Raw genomic sequence first — 20,575 nt, 5'->3', positions numbered from 1 at the left:
GATCAACTACCAAGCCACGCACCACCGTGCTCTAAAAGATATAAGTGAAGCACATAGAGCAAGAGCAACTAGCTCAAAAGATATAAGTGAAGCACATGTGAGCTGAATTGTCTAACCAAAAGATATAAGTGAAGCTCGACAAAATCACGGTGAGTGCATTTCTCTCTCTCTAGGTGTGCAGCAAGGATGATTGTGACACAGGAAAAATAAAAGTCTCCTACGATACAAGACTCTCCAAACAAAACACATAACATGTGGTGAATAAAAATATAGCCCCAAGTAACGTTATCGATGGATTGAAGACGAAAGAGGGGATGCCTTCCCGGGGCATCCCCAAGCTTAGGCTTTTACGGCATCCTTGAATCATCTTGGGGTGCCTTGGGAATCTCCAAGCTTGAGCTCTTGCCAGTCTTTATCTTTTTGTCCATAAGAACTTCACCCAAAACTTGAAAACTTCACAACACGAAACTTAAACAGAAACTCGTGATAACATTAGTATAAGAAAGCAAACCAACACTTCCTTAGGTACTGTAGCAAACTTAAATTCTACTTATGTTGATGTTGGGTTACTGTATTTTCAATCTTCCATGGCTAATACCCCCCGATACTATCCATAGTTTCATCAAAATAAGCAACCAACACAACAAAAAAAGAATCTGTTAACAGCAGACCAATCTATAGCAATCTGTATACTTCGTATACTTATGGTACTTAAAAAATTCTGAAAAATTACTACACTCTGAAGAATTTTCTTAGAAATCAGCAGAAAAAAGAATCAACTCAAAAGCTCTTACGCAAAAAAATGCAAATTCTTTTCGTGAGCAGAAAGTTTCTGTCTTTTCCAGCATGACCAAACGATCATCCCCAAGACAAATCATAACGGTTTTGGTTGGCACAAACGCAAAAAGAAACACAAAAAACACAATCATAACAGAATTATGAAAGTGTGGAAAACACAAAACAGATAGAAAAAGGATAGATTCATTGGGTTGCCTCCCAACAAGCGCTATTGTTTAATGCCCTTAGCTAGGCAAAAGGTGATGGAATCACGTATAGTCATCTTTGGTGCTCAAACCATAAGTAGCCCTCATCATAGATTCATAGGCAATCTTATTTTCTTTCTAGGAAAGTGCTCCATGCCCTTCTTTAGGGGAAATTGAAATCTAATATTCCCTTCCTTTATATCGATGATAGCACCAATAGTCCTTAGGAAAGGTCTACCAAGAATAATGGGACATGAAGGATTGCAATCTATGTCAAGTACAATGAAATCCACGGTTACATAGTTTTTATTTGCAACAATAAGAACATCATCGATCCTTCCCATGGGTTTCTTGACAGTAGAATCCGCAAGATGCAAATTAAGAGAACACTCTTCAATCTCATGAAAACCAAGAATATCACATAAAGACTTTGGAATCGCGGAAACACTAGCACTCAAATCACACAAAGCATTGCACTCATAGTTTTTGATCTTGATTTTGATAGTATGTTCCCACTCATCATGAAGTTTTCTAGGTATAGAGACTTCTAATTCGAGGTTCTCTTCAAGAGATTTCATCATAGCATCTACGATATGCGCGGTAAAGGCTTTGCTTTGGCTATAAGCATGTGGAGAGTTTGCAATGGATTGCATCAAAGAAATGCATTCAAACTAGGAGAAACTATCATAATTGAATTCCTTGAAATCCAAAGTGGGAGTTTCATTACTACCCCAAATTTTGATTTCTTCTACTCAACTCTCCACACCTTTATCATCAAGATAGGTGGACTCTGAATCATTGGGGCGTTTTTCAACCAAAGTGGATTCATATCCAGCCCCTTCATCAATACGTTTGACACGCGAAAACAAAGATTCAAGAGGAGTCACACCAAGCACTTTAAGATCTTCATGATTTGCATCACAAATTTCAGGTTTAGCTGCCATCTTATTGACTAAGGTAGCCTGCTTGTCAGAAATTTGGCCCACCAATTTTTCAAGGTGAGCAAGCTAAGAATTTAGTGCAAGGAAATCTTTGTCCATATCATCAACTTCTTTATTCAAAAAGACAAAAAAATAATTTTCCTCTTTTAATTCCCTATGGAAGTAACTATTTTGGTCAAACTGAGAAGACATGAAACCTTTGGCACTAGTTTCAATCTCCTCCAATTTTCTGAAATAGTTTGGTTTGGCCATGAGGAAATGTCTCTCACGAACAAACCTAAGAGCAGGCGAGGAAAACGGGTGAAAGGGAACGACAAAAAGGAAAAAGGCAAAAGAAAACGGCAAAGGAGAAAGGCAAATGAAAATGGCAAATGTGAAGTGGGGGAGAGGAAAACGAGAGGCAACTGGCAAAAAAGTAAATGCAAGAGATGAGTTTGTGAGACCTACTTGGATAGATCTCTCCTTCCCCGGCAATGGCGTCAGAAATACTTCTGCTACTGCAACAAAAGACCTTCCAACGGCGCTAGAAACAAGCGTGCTGTCGGGAGACTATTCTTGTCTTGATACTCCTCAGCAACGACACCAGGAATCCTTCTGCTACGACTACGCCTTTAGGGACTTCCTTGGCAAATATGCAAAGGATTCCCCCTTGGCATTGGAGCCTTGTGTTGGTGTTCCCTCGAAGCGGAAAGGGTGATGTAGCACAGCGGCGGTAAGTATTTCCCTCAGTTTTGAGAACCAAGGTATCGATCCAGTGAAGGAATTTCACAAGTACCTGCACAAACACAAAGAGCTTGCTCCCAACGCTACGAAGGGGTTGTCAATCCCTTATAGATTGTTTGCCAAGTGAGAACTGAAAGCAACAAAGTAACAAAGCAAAGTAAAATAAAAAGTGGAAACGATAGGTGTGAATAGACCCGGGGGCCGTAGTGTTCACTATTGGCTTCTCTCATGAAAGCAAGTAGACGGTGGTGAACGAATTTGTGAATGTCGAGCAATTCATAGAACCGCGCAAAGTCGTGACGTTATCTTTGGCAATGATTATATCTATAGGCATCACGTCCAAAACAAGTAGACCGATACATTCTGCATCTACTACTATTACTCCACACGTCGACCGCTATCCAGCATGCATCTAGTGTATTAAGTTCATGAGAACAGATTAACGCCGTAAGAAAGATGACATGATGTAGATGGACAATCTCATATCTACGATAAAATCCCATCTTGTTACCCTTGATGGCAACAACATGATGCGTGCCTTGCTGCCCTTTCTGTCACTGGGAAAGGTCACCACACGGTATGAACCCAAAACCAAGCACTTCCCCATTGCAAGAATCATAGATCTAGTTGGCCAAACAAAACCCAAGACTCGGAGAGACTTACAAGGATATCAAATCATGCATATAAGAAATCAGAAAAGACTCAAATATATATCATAGATCATCTGATCACAAATCCACAATTCATCGGATCTCGACAAACACACCGCCAAAGAGGATTACATCGGATAGATCTCCATGAAGATCACGGAGAACTTTGTATTGAAGATCCAAGAGAGAGAAGAAGCCATCTAGCTACTAACTACGGACCCGTAGGTCTGAAGTGAACTACTCACGAGTCATTGGAGGGGCGATGATGTTGATGAAGAAGCCCTCCAACTCCAAAGTCCCCTCCGGCAGGGCACCAGGAAGGGTCTCCAGATGAGATCTCGCGGAAACGGAAGCTTGCAGTGGCGGAATAGTGTTTTCGTGGATGCCCTGATTTTTTCTGGAATTTTAGGGAATTTATAGGCCAAAGACCTAGGGCAGGGGAGCGCCAGGGGAGGCCACAACGGCAACAGGGCTTCTGGGCCCTCTCTGGGCCCACTTGCTTGGCGCTCAAGCCTCCCGATCTTCTTCCGTTCTGGAAAAAAATATATCGGGGATTTTATTCCGTTTGGACTCCGTTCCAAAATCAGATTTGAAAAGAGTCAAAAACACAAAAAAATAGGAACTGACACTTGGCACTGAATTAATAAGTTAGTCCCAAAAAAGATATAAAAGGTAAACAAAACATCCAAAGTTGACAAGATAACATCATGAAACCATCAAAAATTATAGATACGTTTGAGACGTATCAAGCATCCCCAAGCTTAACTCCTGCTGTCCTCGAGTAGGGAAGTGATAAAGAATGAATTTTTGATGCTTTCATGCTAACTAGTATAGATTTCCTTTGTAACTCCTCTTATGTGACATGAATGTTCAGATCTATTAGATTCAAAACAATTGTTTGCTATTGACGTGGAGACAATAATACTTCAAGCAAACTAGCAAGGTAATCATGAACTTTCAAAATAACAAGGCCAAAAGAAAGTTATCCCTACAAAATCATATAGTCTGGCTATGCTCTATCATCATTGCACAACGAATTTAAATCATGCACAATCCCGGTATTGGCCAAGTAATTGTTTTCACACCTTTACTTTCTCAAACTTTTTCAACTCTCACGCAATACATGAGCGTGAGCCATGGTTTTAGCACTATAAGTGGTGTGGATTGTGGTGGAGGTTGCAAGACAAACAAGGAGAAGATGGTCACATTAACCTGGCATATCAATGAGTTGTGGAGATGCTCATCAATAGATATCAATGTGAATGAGTAGGGATTGCCATACAAATGATGCACTAGAGCTAAGAGTATGTGAAACCTCTTAAAGAAAACTAGTGGGTGTGCATCCAACTTGCTTGCTCACGAAGACCTAAGGCAATTTTGAGGAAGCCTATCATTGGAATATACAAGCCAAGTTATATAATGAAAATTTCCCACTAGCTATATGGTGGTGACAAAACGAGAGACTCTCAATCATGAAGATCATGGTGCTTAATATGCACAAGTGTGGAAAGGTGGTAGCATTGTCCCTTCTCTCTTTTTCTCTCATTTTTTTGGTGGGCTCTTTGGCCTCTTTTTTAATATATTTATTTTTATTTTGCTGGGCATCTTTGGCCTCTTTTATTTCTCACATGGGACAATGCACCATCAATGATGATCATCATACTTACAACTCAGAACTTAGAGCAATGATGACTCTATATGGAATGCCTTCAGTAGTGTACCGTGACAATGATCTAGCATGGCATAGACATCAATGGAAACATCATGCTAGCTATCTTACGATCATGCAATGGCAATGTAGACGTGGTGGCACATGTCATGGTGGTAGTTGCATGGCAATATATCTCGGAATGACTTTGAAAAAGCCATAGTAGGTAGGTATGGTGGCTGTTTTGAGGGAGGCTAATGGTGGGTTTTGTGCACCAGTGAAAGTTGCACGACACTAAAGAAGATAGTGATGGTGGAAGGTGAAAGTGCATCTAAACCATGGACTCAACATTAGTCATGAAGAACTCATATACTTGTTGCAAAAGTTTTATTAGTAATCGAAACAAAGCATTCAACGCATACTCCTAGGGGAAGGGTTGGTAGGTATAAACCATCGCGCGATCCCGACCGTCACACAAAGGATGACAATCAATAGACTAATCATGCCCAGACTTCATCACATAGCGGTTCACCATACGTGCATGCTACGGGAATCATTAACTTCAACACAAGTATTTCTAGATCCACAACACCTTACTAATATAACTTCAATATTACCATAACCACAACTCAAAATTAGTGGAGATGAATCAAAGTTCTCTAACTATTCAATGCACATGGAGGTGGAAGTTTTCATATCCCTTTGGATAACTACCCCGTTTGAGACTACTTTCAAAGCATAGATCAACTACCAAGCCACGTACCGCCGTGCTCTAAAAGATATAAGTGAAGCACATAGAGCAAAAGAAACTAGCTCAAAAGATATAATTCTGACGCCCTCGGTTTAATCGTACGCTAATCATACACACAAATGCGTACGATCAAACCCAAGGACTCAACAAATATCTGAGTACAGACATACAACATGGGGTTCCTTAGAGAAGGCTAGCGCAAAAGATACAATGATCGAACGAGGCGGGGCCTCCTGCCTGGGAACCTCCTAACTACTCCTGATCATCAGCGGCCTCCACGTAGTAGTAGGCACCGTCGGGGTAGCAGTCGTCGTCGGCGGGGACCTCCATCTCCTGGGCTCCATCATCTGGTCGCAGCAAACGGATCAAGGGGACAAGGGGGGAGCAAAGCAGCGGTGAGTACTTATCCAAAGTACTCGCAAGTGTTACATTAGAACTATTCTAAATATGCATCAGTATCAAAGGGGGGGGTGTTATATGTGGACTGACTACAGAAATGCGAGAATAGGGAGAGAAGGCCTAGTCCTATCGAAGACTAGCATCTTCAGGGTCTTGCAGCAATAGACGAGAGTAGAACAGGGGTAAAACATTAATAGTCATATTGTTGCAGCAATATTAAAGTGAGGTCACGCCTAAAGATCCTCCCTCGACTCCCTGCGAGGAAGCAATCCCGAGGCAAACTAAATCTAGTTAAGTAACAATTGTAGTTGTAAAAGATCGGGGCACAACTCCAAGTCGTCCTGTAACCGTGGACACGGCTATCCGAATATTTAATTTTCATCCCTGCAGGGGTGCACCACATGTCCCGTCACGCTCGATAACACTCTAGCCGGACATACTTTTCCGGGTCCTGCCCGGCCTCGGAATATCGACACGTCGCAACACCACCTAAGACTAATCAGAGAGGTCAGCCCGCCGGTCTAAATCCTAAGCACAAAGGTTTCATGGGCCCAGTTCCCCTCCGCGCTCCTGCACGATGCGAGGGCAGCCGACGTCAGTCCTAGCATCCTTTAATCACAAGCGCAATGCATCTCGGGACCACTCGGGCGCGCGCCACTACGATTGCTGACATCTGAAAAGCTTCGGCTGATACCGCGATGCCGAGTACCCACAATTCTTCCCGCGTAGCCGGTTAGTGCGAAAAGGTCTTCGATCAACCCGGATCAAATACCCAAATCCATTAACATTTTAATTAGGCCAACAACACAGTCTCATGGGAATCCACCCGTCTTACAACTAATCACCAATGATCCCAGCAACATGGTCGAGTAACCGTGTGGTTGTAACATCGGGGGGGGGGGGCGGGGGGAATCCGAGGTATCACCCTCGTTGGATTCCGAACGATGTATCCATCAAGGTGGGCTTAGAGGAATCACCCTCAGGGGTCTCACACTTGAGGGGTTGTACGACAGAGGCATCGTCGGGAATTGTGAAAGAGGAATCAGCCTCGATAACCACGACCGACTAGCTATACAACACAAATATCATCTGGAGTACTTAGCGAGGTGTCACCCTCGGTACCCGATAGTATCTTTGTAGCGTCGTACAACTAAGGGGGTGTATGTGTTGTGTCGGGTCTGGCTCGTCGATCAGAGATCGAGATTTGAAAACAAGCGGGGCAACTGAACTACGGGGTCAGAGGGGATGACCGCTCCACCTATACTAAGCATATTAAAGGTACATGACTGAAAGTAGCAGTTCATCAAAAATAGGCTATGCATCAGATATAGGAGCTAACTACAACAGTAGAAAAATACTAATGCAAGCAGTAGGAAGAAATACATAGGCGATATAGGAATGATCAAGGTGGGTTTGCTTGCCTTGCTGCTCTGCGACAAAGGACAGATCGGGAGGGTCGTAGATGTACCCGACAGCAGCGTCAGTCTCGGGGTTTACCGGTAAGAAGAGGGGGAAGAAACAATAAATAATAGCAACGATGCAACACAAATGCATGACATGGCAAGATGCAGGCTAGACATGAGCTAACGCAACAACATCCATCATAGACGGGTCGGAAGAATATCTGACGATATTTTCCGGGTCTCGGGCTACTACCGGTCATACTCGAAACGATGGAAATGTTCCAAGTTTGCTATGCTAGGGACGCGTGACAGACGAATGGACCGTGTATCCGGGTTCGTCTCGTTCTGCTGATCAACTTTCATGTTGAAAATATTTTGATCTGACTTACAGATTATTTAATATTAATTTTTAAAGTTTTATTCAATAATTAGGAATTAAAAACAGATTTAAATAATTTAATAAAAAGCTATTATGACATCAGCATGATGTCATGCTGACATCAACAGTTGACTGGTCAACTGACCAGCGGGTCCCGAACGTCATAGGCACAAGTTTTAATTTAGATTAAATATTGATTAATCAGATTAATTTAATGGGGGACCTACGTGTCATACTCTAATTATTCTAATTATCCAATTAATTAATTCAACTAATATATCTATTTATTTATTTAATAAAAACATTATTTATATTTTTATATTTTAATTTTCATTTTCTCAATTATCGCGTGGGGCCCCCTGTCATAGACAGCGGGGTGCGCTGGCCCCACCCGTGAGTGGCTTTAGGCCAAATACTCGGTTTTATTCACACATACATAATCATGCAAATATCGTATTCCTCCAAATACCTATATACGCAAATACATACATCGCATCTCATACATACATACATACATACATACGCAACTAATACACCTTTTTTTTAACTCTCATCTCTCACAACTCTCTTTGTTAACAGACAACACAGAGTCTTTGTTAACTTTCTCAACATAGAAGAGAGCCAACTTCATCTCCTCCTACCGGAGTCAAACGTCGACGGATCGGAGCCCCGTTTGCCGGAACGGAACCGGGACGGCGAGGAGAACAAGATGGTGGGAGGAGCCCGAGGAGGGGCTCACCGACGTTGATGAGAGGGCCCGGTGAAGCCGGAGTTGTCGTGAGGTGGAGGTGACGACGGTGATGACGTGGTTCCGGTGAGGACGATGGTGACGGTGGTGACGCGCGGGCAAGGTCGGTCGCCGGAGAGGGCCTCCCGGAGTCGTGGCTGGAGAGGAGAGCCCTCCGGTGAAGAAGGGGCCGGCAGGATCTGGTGAGGTTTGGCCTGACCTCAAGGGGAGGGAGGCCGACCGGTCATGGTGGTCGTCGGAGTTGGTGGCCGGCGGGGTAGAGGGAGAGGCCGGCGGAGGTGAGTGGGCCGGCGGGGTGGTTCGGTTGGGGTGGAGGCCGATGGTGGGGAAGGGTGGCCGACGGGGTGAGAGCTCGGGTGGAAGGGCCGGGGGGAGGGGTAGGCCGAGATGGGGAGGCTCGCCGGCCAGTGGGGGAGCCGGTAGTGGAGGGAGATGCGAGGGGAGGGGGGGAGTGGATCTGGGGAAGGAACGAGAGGTGGGGGGGGGTACCGAGAGAGAGAGAGAGAGAGGAGATCGGTGGGGAGAGAGCCCCCTCGAGGGGATGAGGGCACGTGGGGGGCGCTGGGGGAGGGGCCCCCACGAGGGGAGTTGGCTGCGGGATCAAGGGAGGGAGCCCTGGCGGCAGCGGGGGGGGTGCGAGGGGGACGCAGGGGGAGCGCGAGGGGAGCTAGCTAGGGTTTGGCCGTGGTGGGCGTTGTGGCCTGGCCGGCTCGGCCTCTAGGCCGAGTTGGGCCAGGGGGTGAGGGGGGGTTTTCCTTATTTTTGTTTTTTTGTTATATTTTTTAATACTTTCTTTTTATTATTAATTGTAATCCTTTTTATTATCCTAATTTTATTTTACTTTCTTTTATAATTTATAATTTATACTTTTAATCCTTTATTTTTATTTATTTCTTTCTACATTTACTATATTTCTCTTTACTTATTTTGTTTAAGGCTCCACCTCTAAATATATCGGGCTTATCAAATATTCCAAAAGTGCTCGATTCATTTATATACTTCGCTAGGGAATTTTTATAACTCCCCTGACATTTTCATTTCATCAACCGAATTCTTTCCTCGTTTGACTTCATCTTAAAGCATCGAATTTTGATTCGGTTTCAACCAACACGAGATCGTTGATATCATTAACGATGACGTGGCATCATTAGCGCGGGATCACTGTCGCTTAATTACAATCATTACTGTAGCAAAAGTCGAGGATGTCACAATAAGTGAAGCACATGTGAGCTGAATTGTCTAACCAAAAGATATAAGTGAAGCTCGACAAAATCACGGTGAGTGCAAGTCTCTCTCTCTAGGTGTGCCGCAAGGATGATTGTGACACAACAAAAATAAAAGACTCCTACGATACAAGACGCTCCAAACAAAACACATAACATGTGGTGAATAAACATATAGCCCCAAGTAATGTTACCGATGGATTGCAGACGAAAGAGGGGATGCCTTCCCGGGGCATCCCCAATCTTAGGCTTTTACGACATCCTTGAATCATCTTGGGGTGCCTTGGCATCCCCAAGCTTGAGCTCTTGCCACTCTTTATCTTTTTGTCCATAAGAACTTCACCCAAAACTTGAAAACTTCACAACACGAAACTTAAACAGAAACTCATGATAACATTAGTATAAGAGAGCAAACCACCACTTCCTTAGGTACTGTAGCAAACTTAAATTCTACTTATGTTGATGTTCGGTTACTGTATTTTCAATCTTCCATGCCTAATACCCCCCCCCCCCGATACTATCCATAGTTTCATCAAAATAAGCAACCAACACAACAAAAACAGAATCTGTTAACAGCAGACCAGTCTGTAGCAATCTGTATACTTCGTATACTTCTGTTACTTCAAAAGTTCTGAAAAATTTCAACAATCTGAAGAATTTGTGTAGCAATCAGCAGCAAAAAGAATCAACTCAAAATCTCTTACAGAAAAAAATTGCAAATTCTTTTCTTGAGAAGAAAGTTTCTGTCTTTTCCAGCATGACCAAACGATCATCCCCAAGACTAATCATAACTATTTTGCTTGGCACAAACGCAAAACGAAACACAAAAAACACAATCATAACAGAATTATGAAAGTGTGGAAAACACAAAACAGAAAGAAAAAGGATAGATTCGTTGGGTTGCCTCCCAACAAGAGCTATTGCTTAACGCCCTTAGCTAGGAAAAAGGTGATGGAAGCACGTATAGTCATCTTTGGTGCTCAAACCATAAGTAGCCCTCATCATAGATTCATAAGGCAATCTTATTTTCTTTCTAGGAAAGTGCTCCATGCCCTTCTTTAGGGGAAATTGAAATCTAATATTCCCTTCCTTCATATCGATTATAGCACCAATAGTCCTTAGGAAAGGTCTACCAAGAATAATGGGGCATGAAGGATTGCAATCTATGTCAAGTACAATGAAATCCACGGGTACATAGTTCTTATTTGCAACAATAAGAACATCATCGATCCTTCCCATGGGTTTCTTGACAGTAGAATCCGCAAGATGCAAATTAAGAGAACACTCTTCAATCTCATGAAAACCAAGAATATCACATAAAGACTTTGGAATCGCGGAAACACTAGCACCCAAATCACACAAAGAATTGCACTCATAGTTTTTGATCTTGATTTTGATAGTAGGTTTTCTAGGTATAGAGACTTCTAATTCGAGCTTCTCTTCAAGAGATTTCATCATAGCATCTACGATATGCGTGGTAAAGGCTTTGCTTTGGCTATAAGCATGTGGAGAGTTTGCAATGGATTGCATCAAAGAAATGCATTCAAACAAGGAGCAACTATCATAATTGAATTCCTTGAAATCCAAAGTGGGAGTTTCATTACTACCCAAAATTTTGATTTCTTCTACTCCACTCTACACACCTTTATCACCAAGATAGGTGGACTCTGAATCATTGGGGCGTTTTTGAACCAAAGTGGATTCATATCCAGCCCCTTCATCAATAGGTTTGACACGCGAAAACAAAGATTCAAGAGGAGTCACACCAAGCACTTGAAGATCTTCGTGATTTGCATCACTAGAACACACCCTTTTAAACCATTCATGCCTAGCGCGAATTTGGGCGGTTCTTTCTTTGCTCTCATTCATGGAGACACACATAGCTTTCAAAGTTTCATCCAAGTTGACCTTGGGAGGAGCACATATAACTTTCAAAGCATCAATATCACAAGACATCCTATCAATGCTCTTAGCCAAATCGTCAATTTTGAGTAGTTTTTCCTCTATGGACGCATTGGATATCTTTTGAGAGTTGATGAACTCTTTGATATTACTCTCTAAATCAGAGGGTAATTTGTTGTGATTTCCATAAGTGTTGTTGTAGGAATTTCCATAATTGTTAGAGGAGTTACTAGGAAAAGGCCTAGGAACATAGTTTCCTCTAAAAGCATTGTTGCGGGTAAGTAATATTCCCCGACAATGGTGCCAGAAATCCTTCCTGATACTTGTGATTTGCGTTGGGTTTTCCGTGAAGAGGAACGGGTTATCACAGCATAATGTGGGTAAGTATTTCCCTAAGTTATGAAACCAAGGTTTATCAGATCAATAGGAATGAAAAAACAACCATCTTCAGCGGCTTCACACAAAAGAACAAACACCTTGCACCCAACGCGGGCAAGAGGGTTGCCAATCGCCTTGGTCTTGTTATTTGCAAGCAAGTGAGATGTGTATATAATTTTAAATTCCAAAATAAAATTAAAACAAGTAAATGGCAAAAAGGTATTAAAGGTTTTGTAAATATATGGTGAATAGATTCAGGGGCCAAGAAATACTTCTGCTACTGCAACAAAAGACCTTCCAACGGCGCCAGAAACAAGCGTGGTGACCGGAGACTATTCTTGTCTTGATATTCCTCAACAAAGACACCAGGAATCCTTCTGCTACGGCTCTGCCTATAGGGACTTCCTTGGCAAATATGCAAAGGATTCCCCCTTGGCCTTGGAGCCTTGCGTTGGTGTTCCCTCGAAGTGGAAAGGGTGATGTAGCACATCGGCGGTAAGTATTTTGTCGGGACCCCGATCCTAAGCCATAGGAATCCAGCTTGTAACACATCGCATCCCTTTGTGGTCTCACGCACGGTTAACTCCACGGCTGCAACCTTACCTTAGCCGGGACCATTTGCGTCTTTTGACTCACGTATGCGATAGTGTCGCTAGCAATCCAATGTCAAAGAACCCGGATCGACATGTCTAGTTATAAACCAAAGTGGCAGTACCGCACAAGGACATGCATACATGACCCCACAAAGCAGGTGTCGGTCATCAGCGAGTGTAGACGAGTCGTAGCAAGCTACATGGACTCCATTACATCGCGTGACATTTCCCCAAAGGGGACAGACACAGCAGCTAAGAAGGACACATGCCGGTCAACCAATGTGTCCGGAGCAGTAGCGAACTACCAAGGCTCGTTGGATCACAAAGGGGCATTTCCTTGTAAGGGGTGCTACTAAAGTTCACGACTAGGTAATCGAACCCCATACATATCAAGTACGACACACGTACGCATGGCATACCGATATGTATAGATACATCGATGGCATCACAACATAACCATAAACATACAACCTTTATTTAAGAGGCTCAGAAGAGCCACACACATAATATTATACATCAAGGGTCTCATGACCCGTAATAGCAGTCATACAATTACCAGCCAGCGGAAGAGTTATAAACTGTCTGGGTACAGACAATGCAACTAGAAGGCACATGGCCTGACTATACTACAGAGCCGACGTAGGGCCAGATCGTAGCTGGGACACCAGCTACTCGTCGTCGTCGATGTCTACGAAGAACCCTCCATTAGGGTCATTGGCAAACTCTGCAACATTTATTAAGCAAACATGAGTACGAAGGTACTCAGCAAGACTTTAGGAGAACTAACTACTCATGCAAGGTATCAAAAGGTATTGTGGGGTTTCATGCGGGAAGCCAGCATTTGACTCGTGGCTAGATAACTTGCATTTTTAAATTAGTTTTGACAACTTGATTTCTCGCACACGAGTCCACTAACACCACAACAATACACTATCGTGGAATCATTTCGTCTCCATACAAAAATGCCGTCCACGACACTCACGCTTATCTTGACAATTTTATGAGTAACCATTGAAGTTATCTATGAACAACATATGTCTCCAAGTAGTCCATATCCGCGGACGCGGCTATTCGAATAGATCATAACCCTGCAGGGGTGTACTTCGTCACACACGCTCTCGCCACTTATCGCCAAGTGCACATCATGCACCTCGGCAACCTTAAGCGGAAGCCCAGCGAGGGAGTCGGCCACGACCGTTAACCACACTAGTACCTAGTCCAGGTTTATCGCCTATCTGAGAGTAACCCGTACGGAAGTCCGGCCGAGGTTTCCACCACGGCCTCAAACGATGTGCGCAGGGTTCCCAAGCCCACCATCCGGGTGCCACTTGGTACACCGTGCCACTGCCTACCGCATCACGGTCCACCTCTCAGGTCAGCACCATGCACGGCCTCCAGCATTACTATAAACACCAGAAACTACTTGCAACTCCTGGACCGAGTACTAAGCGATTAATAGGCCGAGCGGGGTCATATTTCAGGGCCCAGTATGTGGTAGTATCTAGTCTTGGATTACATACACGGAACTCAGTTCCTAAGAACGGTTCCAATGAAACAACCCGCCATGTACTCGTACACAGCCTTTCACCGGTACCTTTACCAAATCAAGTTCAACACACAACCTTTGCTCACCGAACACATTCCACATTTCTGTTCATCTCCCAGATGACAGACCATACACAACTCTAAGCATAGCATGCATAGCAGGATAAGGCACATCATAGCTCAAGCAACTACCAGGTATGCTAGGTTGCAAGGTTTGGCTATTTACTGTGACAAGGTTAGGTCATGCAAAGGAAGTGGGTCCAACTATAGTGGCAAAAGCAGTTGAAGCATTTGATCCTAATGCAATAATTAGGTGCAGAAGCAAGAACATGGGATTTATTGGGATGATCAAAAGGGTTGCTTGCCTTGTTGCTCAGAGGAGGAACGATATCCGTCAGACGGATATTCGGTGGAATCCGGGGGTGCGGAGCCTATCGAAATGAATGGCAACATTCAATAACAATCATATGCAATCAAAATGATGCATGAGCATGGCATGAGAATGCAAAGTGCTAAGTTATTATAATCAAGATGTTTTAGGTTTAGAGTTGATTTGAATCACATTCGAATAGCAATTCAAACGGGTATTCTCGGATACCGGTTTAATTGATTCGACCTGATGCTCAGATCAACTTAATGTTAACATGCATGAAATGTCATGTTATGGTACTGATTTATATCTAGGGCAGTGTGTGATCATTGCATTTATAATGAAATTTGGATATTTTTGCAAATTCCATTTATAAAGTGATTAAAAGAATTGAATTATTACTTATTTCACAATTTAGGGTCCTGTAACTTTTTCATACATAGTTGAAAATAGCATAATCAGAATCCTTGAATTTTTCTGATACTTTTTCATATATAATTTATTTTCATTGGAGTTACAGATTAATTTCTATGATTTTTGCAATTTTTAGCAATTTCCTGAATTAGTTTTATACTGGAAATTCCATTTATTGCATCAGGCTGACGTCAGCAGGTCAGCCGACCTGTGCAGGTCAAACCTGACAGGGGGGCCCCACTGGTCAGCCTCTCTGGGACTAATCCCGCGCTGACCAGCCCCTAATTGGGGTTTGACCAGGCGTGGGGCCCTTTGTCAGCGACTGAGGGGAGGGCGATTACGCCCTAATGGTCGGCCACGTCGACGCCCACCGGAGGGTGGTCGCCGGCGACCAGACCCGCGGCGGAGGGCTTGCCGTAGGCGACCTAGATGGCGCTGCACCGCACCAAAACGCACGCGGTTGGAAGCTATAGCATGCTCGCGAAGTGACCGATCTGGCAGGACCAACTAGGGAGGCTGGGGTCGCCGGAAAAGGCGACGGCGACGAGCCGGAGAGGCGGCCGAAGCTCGGGCGCCATCGGGGTCTTTGAATTAGGGGAATCTACGCTCGGTTCTTAGCTGCTACGGCATCTACGCGTCGTCCTGGAGCTGCTGGTGCCCTCGGAAGGACGAGCTGATCATCGGAGGGCTACCGGCGACGAGCGGCAGCGGCGGTCCGCGTCGGGTTCCGGTGAAACTAGCGCTAGAGGAGGGGATCGACGGGGGAAACTTAGGGAAAACGACCGCATGCTCACGGAGAGTGCAGAGCAGAGCTTAGACGGCTCGGGGAAGGCCTGGGGGCGACGAATCGACGGGAGAGGTCCGGCGGCCGGAGGTGGAAGACGACGACGTTGTGGGCGTTGCAGGGCTCGAGAAAGCTTCGGCTTCTGCAGAGACGACCAGGGCGACGAGGCGGAGCTAATGGCGTGCTCTGGGAGGGGATCCTATGGCCAGGGGCACGGCCAGCTCGAGCTCGAGCTCGTCTCTAATGGCGGCAACAGGGAGAAGGAGGGGATCCGGGAGGAGGGGAAGAACCGAGGCGGGGAATGGATAGGGGAAGCTCTGGGGAGCTTATCCCCGTCGTCGCCAGCGCGAAACGGCGGCCATGCAGGCACGTAGGTGCGTGGCCGCGCCGGAGGAGGCGGCGGCCACCTCCTGCTGCCTACTAGCGCGAGGGAGGGGACGAGCGGGGAGATGGGCCGGGCCCGGCTTGGGCGACAGGTAAGCTTTTTCCCATTTTCTCTGTTTTTGTTTTTCTGTTTTGCTAAATATTGTATTGCTAATTAATTCAGCTCCAAAGCAAAAAGTAAAAACTATTTTAGACCTCCTGAAATATTTGTTATAATATCCCCACTCATTTCCAAGGTTTTCAACATTTTTGGAAAATTATAGTTTCTCATTTCAATTTTCAAATTTGAAACCAGTGGCTTTTGCATTTATTTAAAATGCTTAAAGTGTCAAGAAAATAGTTTTCTCCAATGCTCATTTACTTTCATGATTTATCAGAAAGTTTGAACATTTCTTGAAGCCATTTTGGGTTCATTGATTTTGAACTAGTTGAAATTTCCTTTAATTGAAAAGGTGGCTAGGGTTTTGAGTTTTTCCTTTGCCACTTTGTTGTTTTTTTTGAAACTTCTTAGATGCAAATGCAAAGAAGACACGAGCACAATGCTATCTTGCTTAAGGGTTAGGGATGTGAAATATTTCCCTCAATTTTGAGAACCAAGGTATCGATCCAGTGAAGGAATGTCACAAGTACCTGCACAAACACAAAGAGCTTGCTCCCAATGCTATGAAGGGGTTGTCAATCCCTTATAGATTGTTTGCCAAGTGAGAACTGAAAGCAACAAAGTAACAAAGCAAAGTAAAAGCGTAAGTGGAAACGATAAGTGTGAATAGACCCGGGGGGCCGTAGTGTTCACTAGTGGCTTCTCTCATGAAAGCAAGTAGATGGTGGGTGAACGAATTACTGTCGAGCAATTGATAGAACCGCGCAAAGTCGTGACGTTATCTATGGCAATGATTATATCTATAGGCATCACGTCCAAAACAAGTAGACCGATACTTTTTGCATCTACTACTATTACTCCACACGTCGACCGCTATCCAGCATGCATCTAGTGTATTAAGTTCATGAGAACAGAGTAACGCCTTAAGCAAGATGACATGATGTAGATGGACAATCTCATATCTAGGATAAAATCCCATCTTGTTACCCTTGATGGCAACAACATGATGCGTGACTTGCTGCCCTTTCTGTCAGTGGGAAAGGTCACCACACGGTATGAACCCAAAACCAAGCACTTCTCCATTGCAAGAGTCATAGATCTAGTTGGCCGAACAAAACCCTAGACTCAGAGAGACTTACAAGGATATCAAATCATGCATATAGGAAACTAGCAAAGACTCAAATATATATCACAGATAATCTGATCACAAATCCACAATTCATCGGATCTCGACAAACACACCGCCAAAGAGGATTACATTGGATAGATCTCCATGAAGATCATGGCGAACTTTGTACTGAAGATCCAAGAGAGAGAAGAAGCCATCTAGCTACTAACTACGGACCCGTAGGTCTGAAGTGAACTACGCACGAGTCATTGGAGGGGTGATGATGTTGATGAAGAAGCCCTCCAACTCCAAAGTCCCCTCCGGCAGGGTACCGGGAAGGGTCTCCAGATGAGATCTCGCGGAAACGGAAGCTTGCGGTGGCGGAACAGTGTTTTCGTGGATGCCCTGATTTTTTCTGGATTTTTAGGGAATTTATAAGCCAAAGACCTAGGGTAGGGGAGCGCCAGGGGGGCCACAAGCTTGGTTGCCACGGCCTTCCCCTGGCCACGGCAACAGGGCTTGTGGGCCCCCTGTGGGCCCATTTGCTTGGCCCTCAAGCCTCCCGATCTTCTTCCGTTCTGGAAAAAATTTATTTCGGGGATTTTATTCCGTTTGGACTCCGTTCCAAAATCAGATCTGAAAAGAGTCAAAAACACAGAAAAAATAGGAACTGGTACTTGGCACTGAATTAATAAGTTAGTCCCAAAAAAGATAAAAGGTAAACAAAACATCCAAAGTTGACAAGATAACAACATAAAACCATCAAAAATTATAGATACATTTGAGACGTATCAAGCACTGATATGTCTCCGTCGTATCTATAATTTTTGATTGTTTCATGCCAATATTCTACAACTTTCATGTACTTTTGGCAACTTTTTATACTATTTTTGGGACTAACATATATCCAGTGCCTAGTGGCAGTTCCTGTTTGTTGCATGTTTTTTGTTTCGCATCATATCCATACCAAACGAAGTCCAAACGTAATAAAAACTTACGGTGATTTTTTTTGGAATATTTATGATTTTTGGGAAGAAGAATCAATGCGAGGCGATGCACGGAGTGCCCACAAGCCGTGTCACCGCGGCCAGGGGGTGGGCCCGCGGCAGACAGGCTTGTCGCCACTCCTTAAGGCGGTTGGAGCCCTTCTTTCGCCGCAGGAAAGATAATATCCGAAAGAAAATCGTGTTAAAATATCAGCCCAGTCGGAGTTACGGTTCTTCGGCAATTTAAGAAACGATGAAATGCAGAATATGGGAGTGCAGAAACAGAAGGACACAGAGAGAGAGATCCAATCTCTGAGGGGCTCTCGCCCCTCAGCCGCCATGGAAACCATGGACCAAAGGGGAAACCCTTCTCCCATCTAGGGAGGAGGTCAAGGAAGAAGAAGAAGGAGGGGGGCTCTCTCCCCCTCTCTCCTGGCAGCGCCGGAACGCCGCCCGGGACATCATCGTGTGACAACGATCTACACCAACACCTCCGTCATCTTCACCAACATCTCCATCATCTTCCCCCATCTATATTCAACGGTTCACTTTCCCGCAACCCGCTGTACCCTCTACTTGAACATGGTGCTTTATGCTACATATTATTATCCAATGTTGTGTTTCTATCCTATGATGTCTGAGTAGATTATCGTTGTCCTATTGGTGATTGATGAATTGCTATCATTGGTTTAATTTGCTTATGGTTATGTTGCTGGCCTTTGGTGCCCATCATATGATCGCGCGCGTGTATCACACCATAGGGTAGTTGTATGTTGATAGGACTATGTATTGGCAGGCTAGAGTGACAGAAGCTTCAGACCTAGCATAGAAATTGATGCATATGGGATTGAAGGGGGACCAATATATCTTATTGCTATGGTTGGGTTTTACCTTAATGAACGTTAGTAGTTGCGGACGCTTACTAATAGTTCCAATCATAAGTGCATAGAATTCCAAGTAAGGGATGACATGCTAGGAGAGGCCTCTCCCACATGATACTTGTTATCGATCTAGTAACGTAGTCAATTGCTTAGGGACAATTCCGCAACTCCTTCCACCAGTTTTCCACACTCGTTAGACACTCATAGTTGTTTCTTTATCTAACCAGACCCTAGTTTTATTTACGTGTTCTTTACTTTCTTGCAAGCCTATCCTATCACTCTACAAAGTAATTATAGTTTCATACTTGTTCTAGGTAAAGCGAACGTAAAGTGTGCGTAGAGTTGTATCGGTGGTCGATAGAACTTGAGGGAATCTTTGTCCTACCTTTAGCTCCTCATTGGGTTCGACACTCTTACTTATCAAGAAAGTCTACAATTTACCCCCTATACTTGTGGGTTATCAGCATCTCTCATGAAAACAACATACGGTGGGTAAACAAAGTAGTGTTCGCAATTGATAGAAAATCGGATAGTTATGCGATATTGATGGCAATGATCATGTGTATATAGGCATCACGTCCATAAACAAATATGCCGACTCCTGCCTTCGTCTATTACTATTAGTCCACTCGTCAACCACTATCCAACATGCATCTAGAGTTTTAAGTAAAACAAAGTAATGCATGGAGAACGATGACATGATGTAGACAAAGTAAACTCAAGCAATATGAATAAATCCCATCGTGTTATTCTTAGAAGCAGCAACACAAAGGCGCATCTTGTCCCCTTCTTTCACAAGGATATAGAAACTCGCGAGGTTGAACCTACTACAATGTATATCTCTCACCTGAGAAATATTAGTCTAGTTGGCCAAACTATTTCAATATATCAGAGATAATTAGGAAGCTATCATAATCATGAGCATAGGAATCATATTAGAATTCTTAGAAGACTCGAATATTTATCATGAATAATCTGAACAAAAACCAAGAATTCATCGGAACCTAACAAACGGACCGCATGAAAGGATTACATCATATGGATCAAAGCAAAGATGCGATGATCATTGTATTGAAGATAAAGAGAGAGAGAGAGAGAGAGAGAGAGAGAGATTTCCATCCAGGTACTGGCCATTGACTCGTAGGTCTGTGGTGTACTAATCACACATCATCATGAGGGCAGCAATGTTGATGAACATTCCCTCCATGATCGACACCCACATCGACAGGGTGCCGGAACGGAGCTCCAGATGGCCTCCCGTTGGAACAGAGACTTGTAGGGG

The sequence above is a fragment of the Hordeum vulgare genome, chromosome 2H, assembly GCF_904849725.1.
Source record: "Hordeum vulgare subsp. vulgare chromosome 2H, MorexV3_pseudomolecules_assembly, whole genome shotgun sequence".
Lineage (NCBI taxonomy): Eukaryota > Viridiplantae > Streptophyta > Magnoliopsida > Poales > Poaceae > Hordeum > Hordeum vulgare.
The sequence above is the reverse complement of the archived record's forward strand: the minus strand, read 5'-3'. Positions refer to the sequence as shown.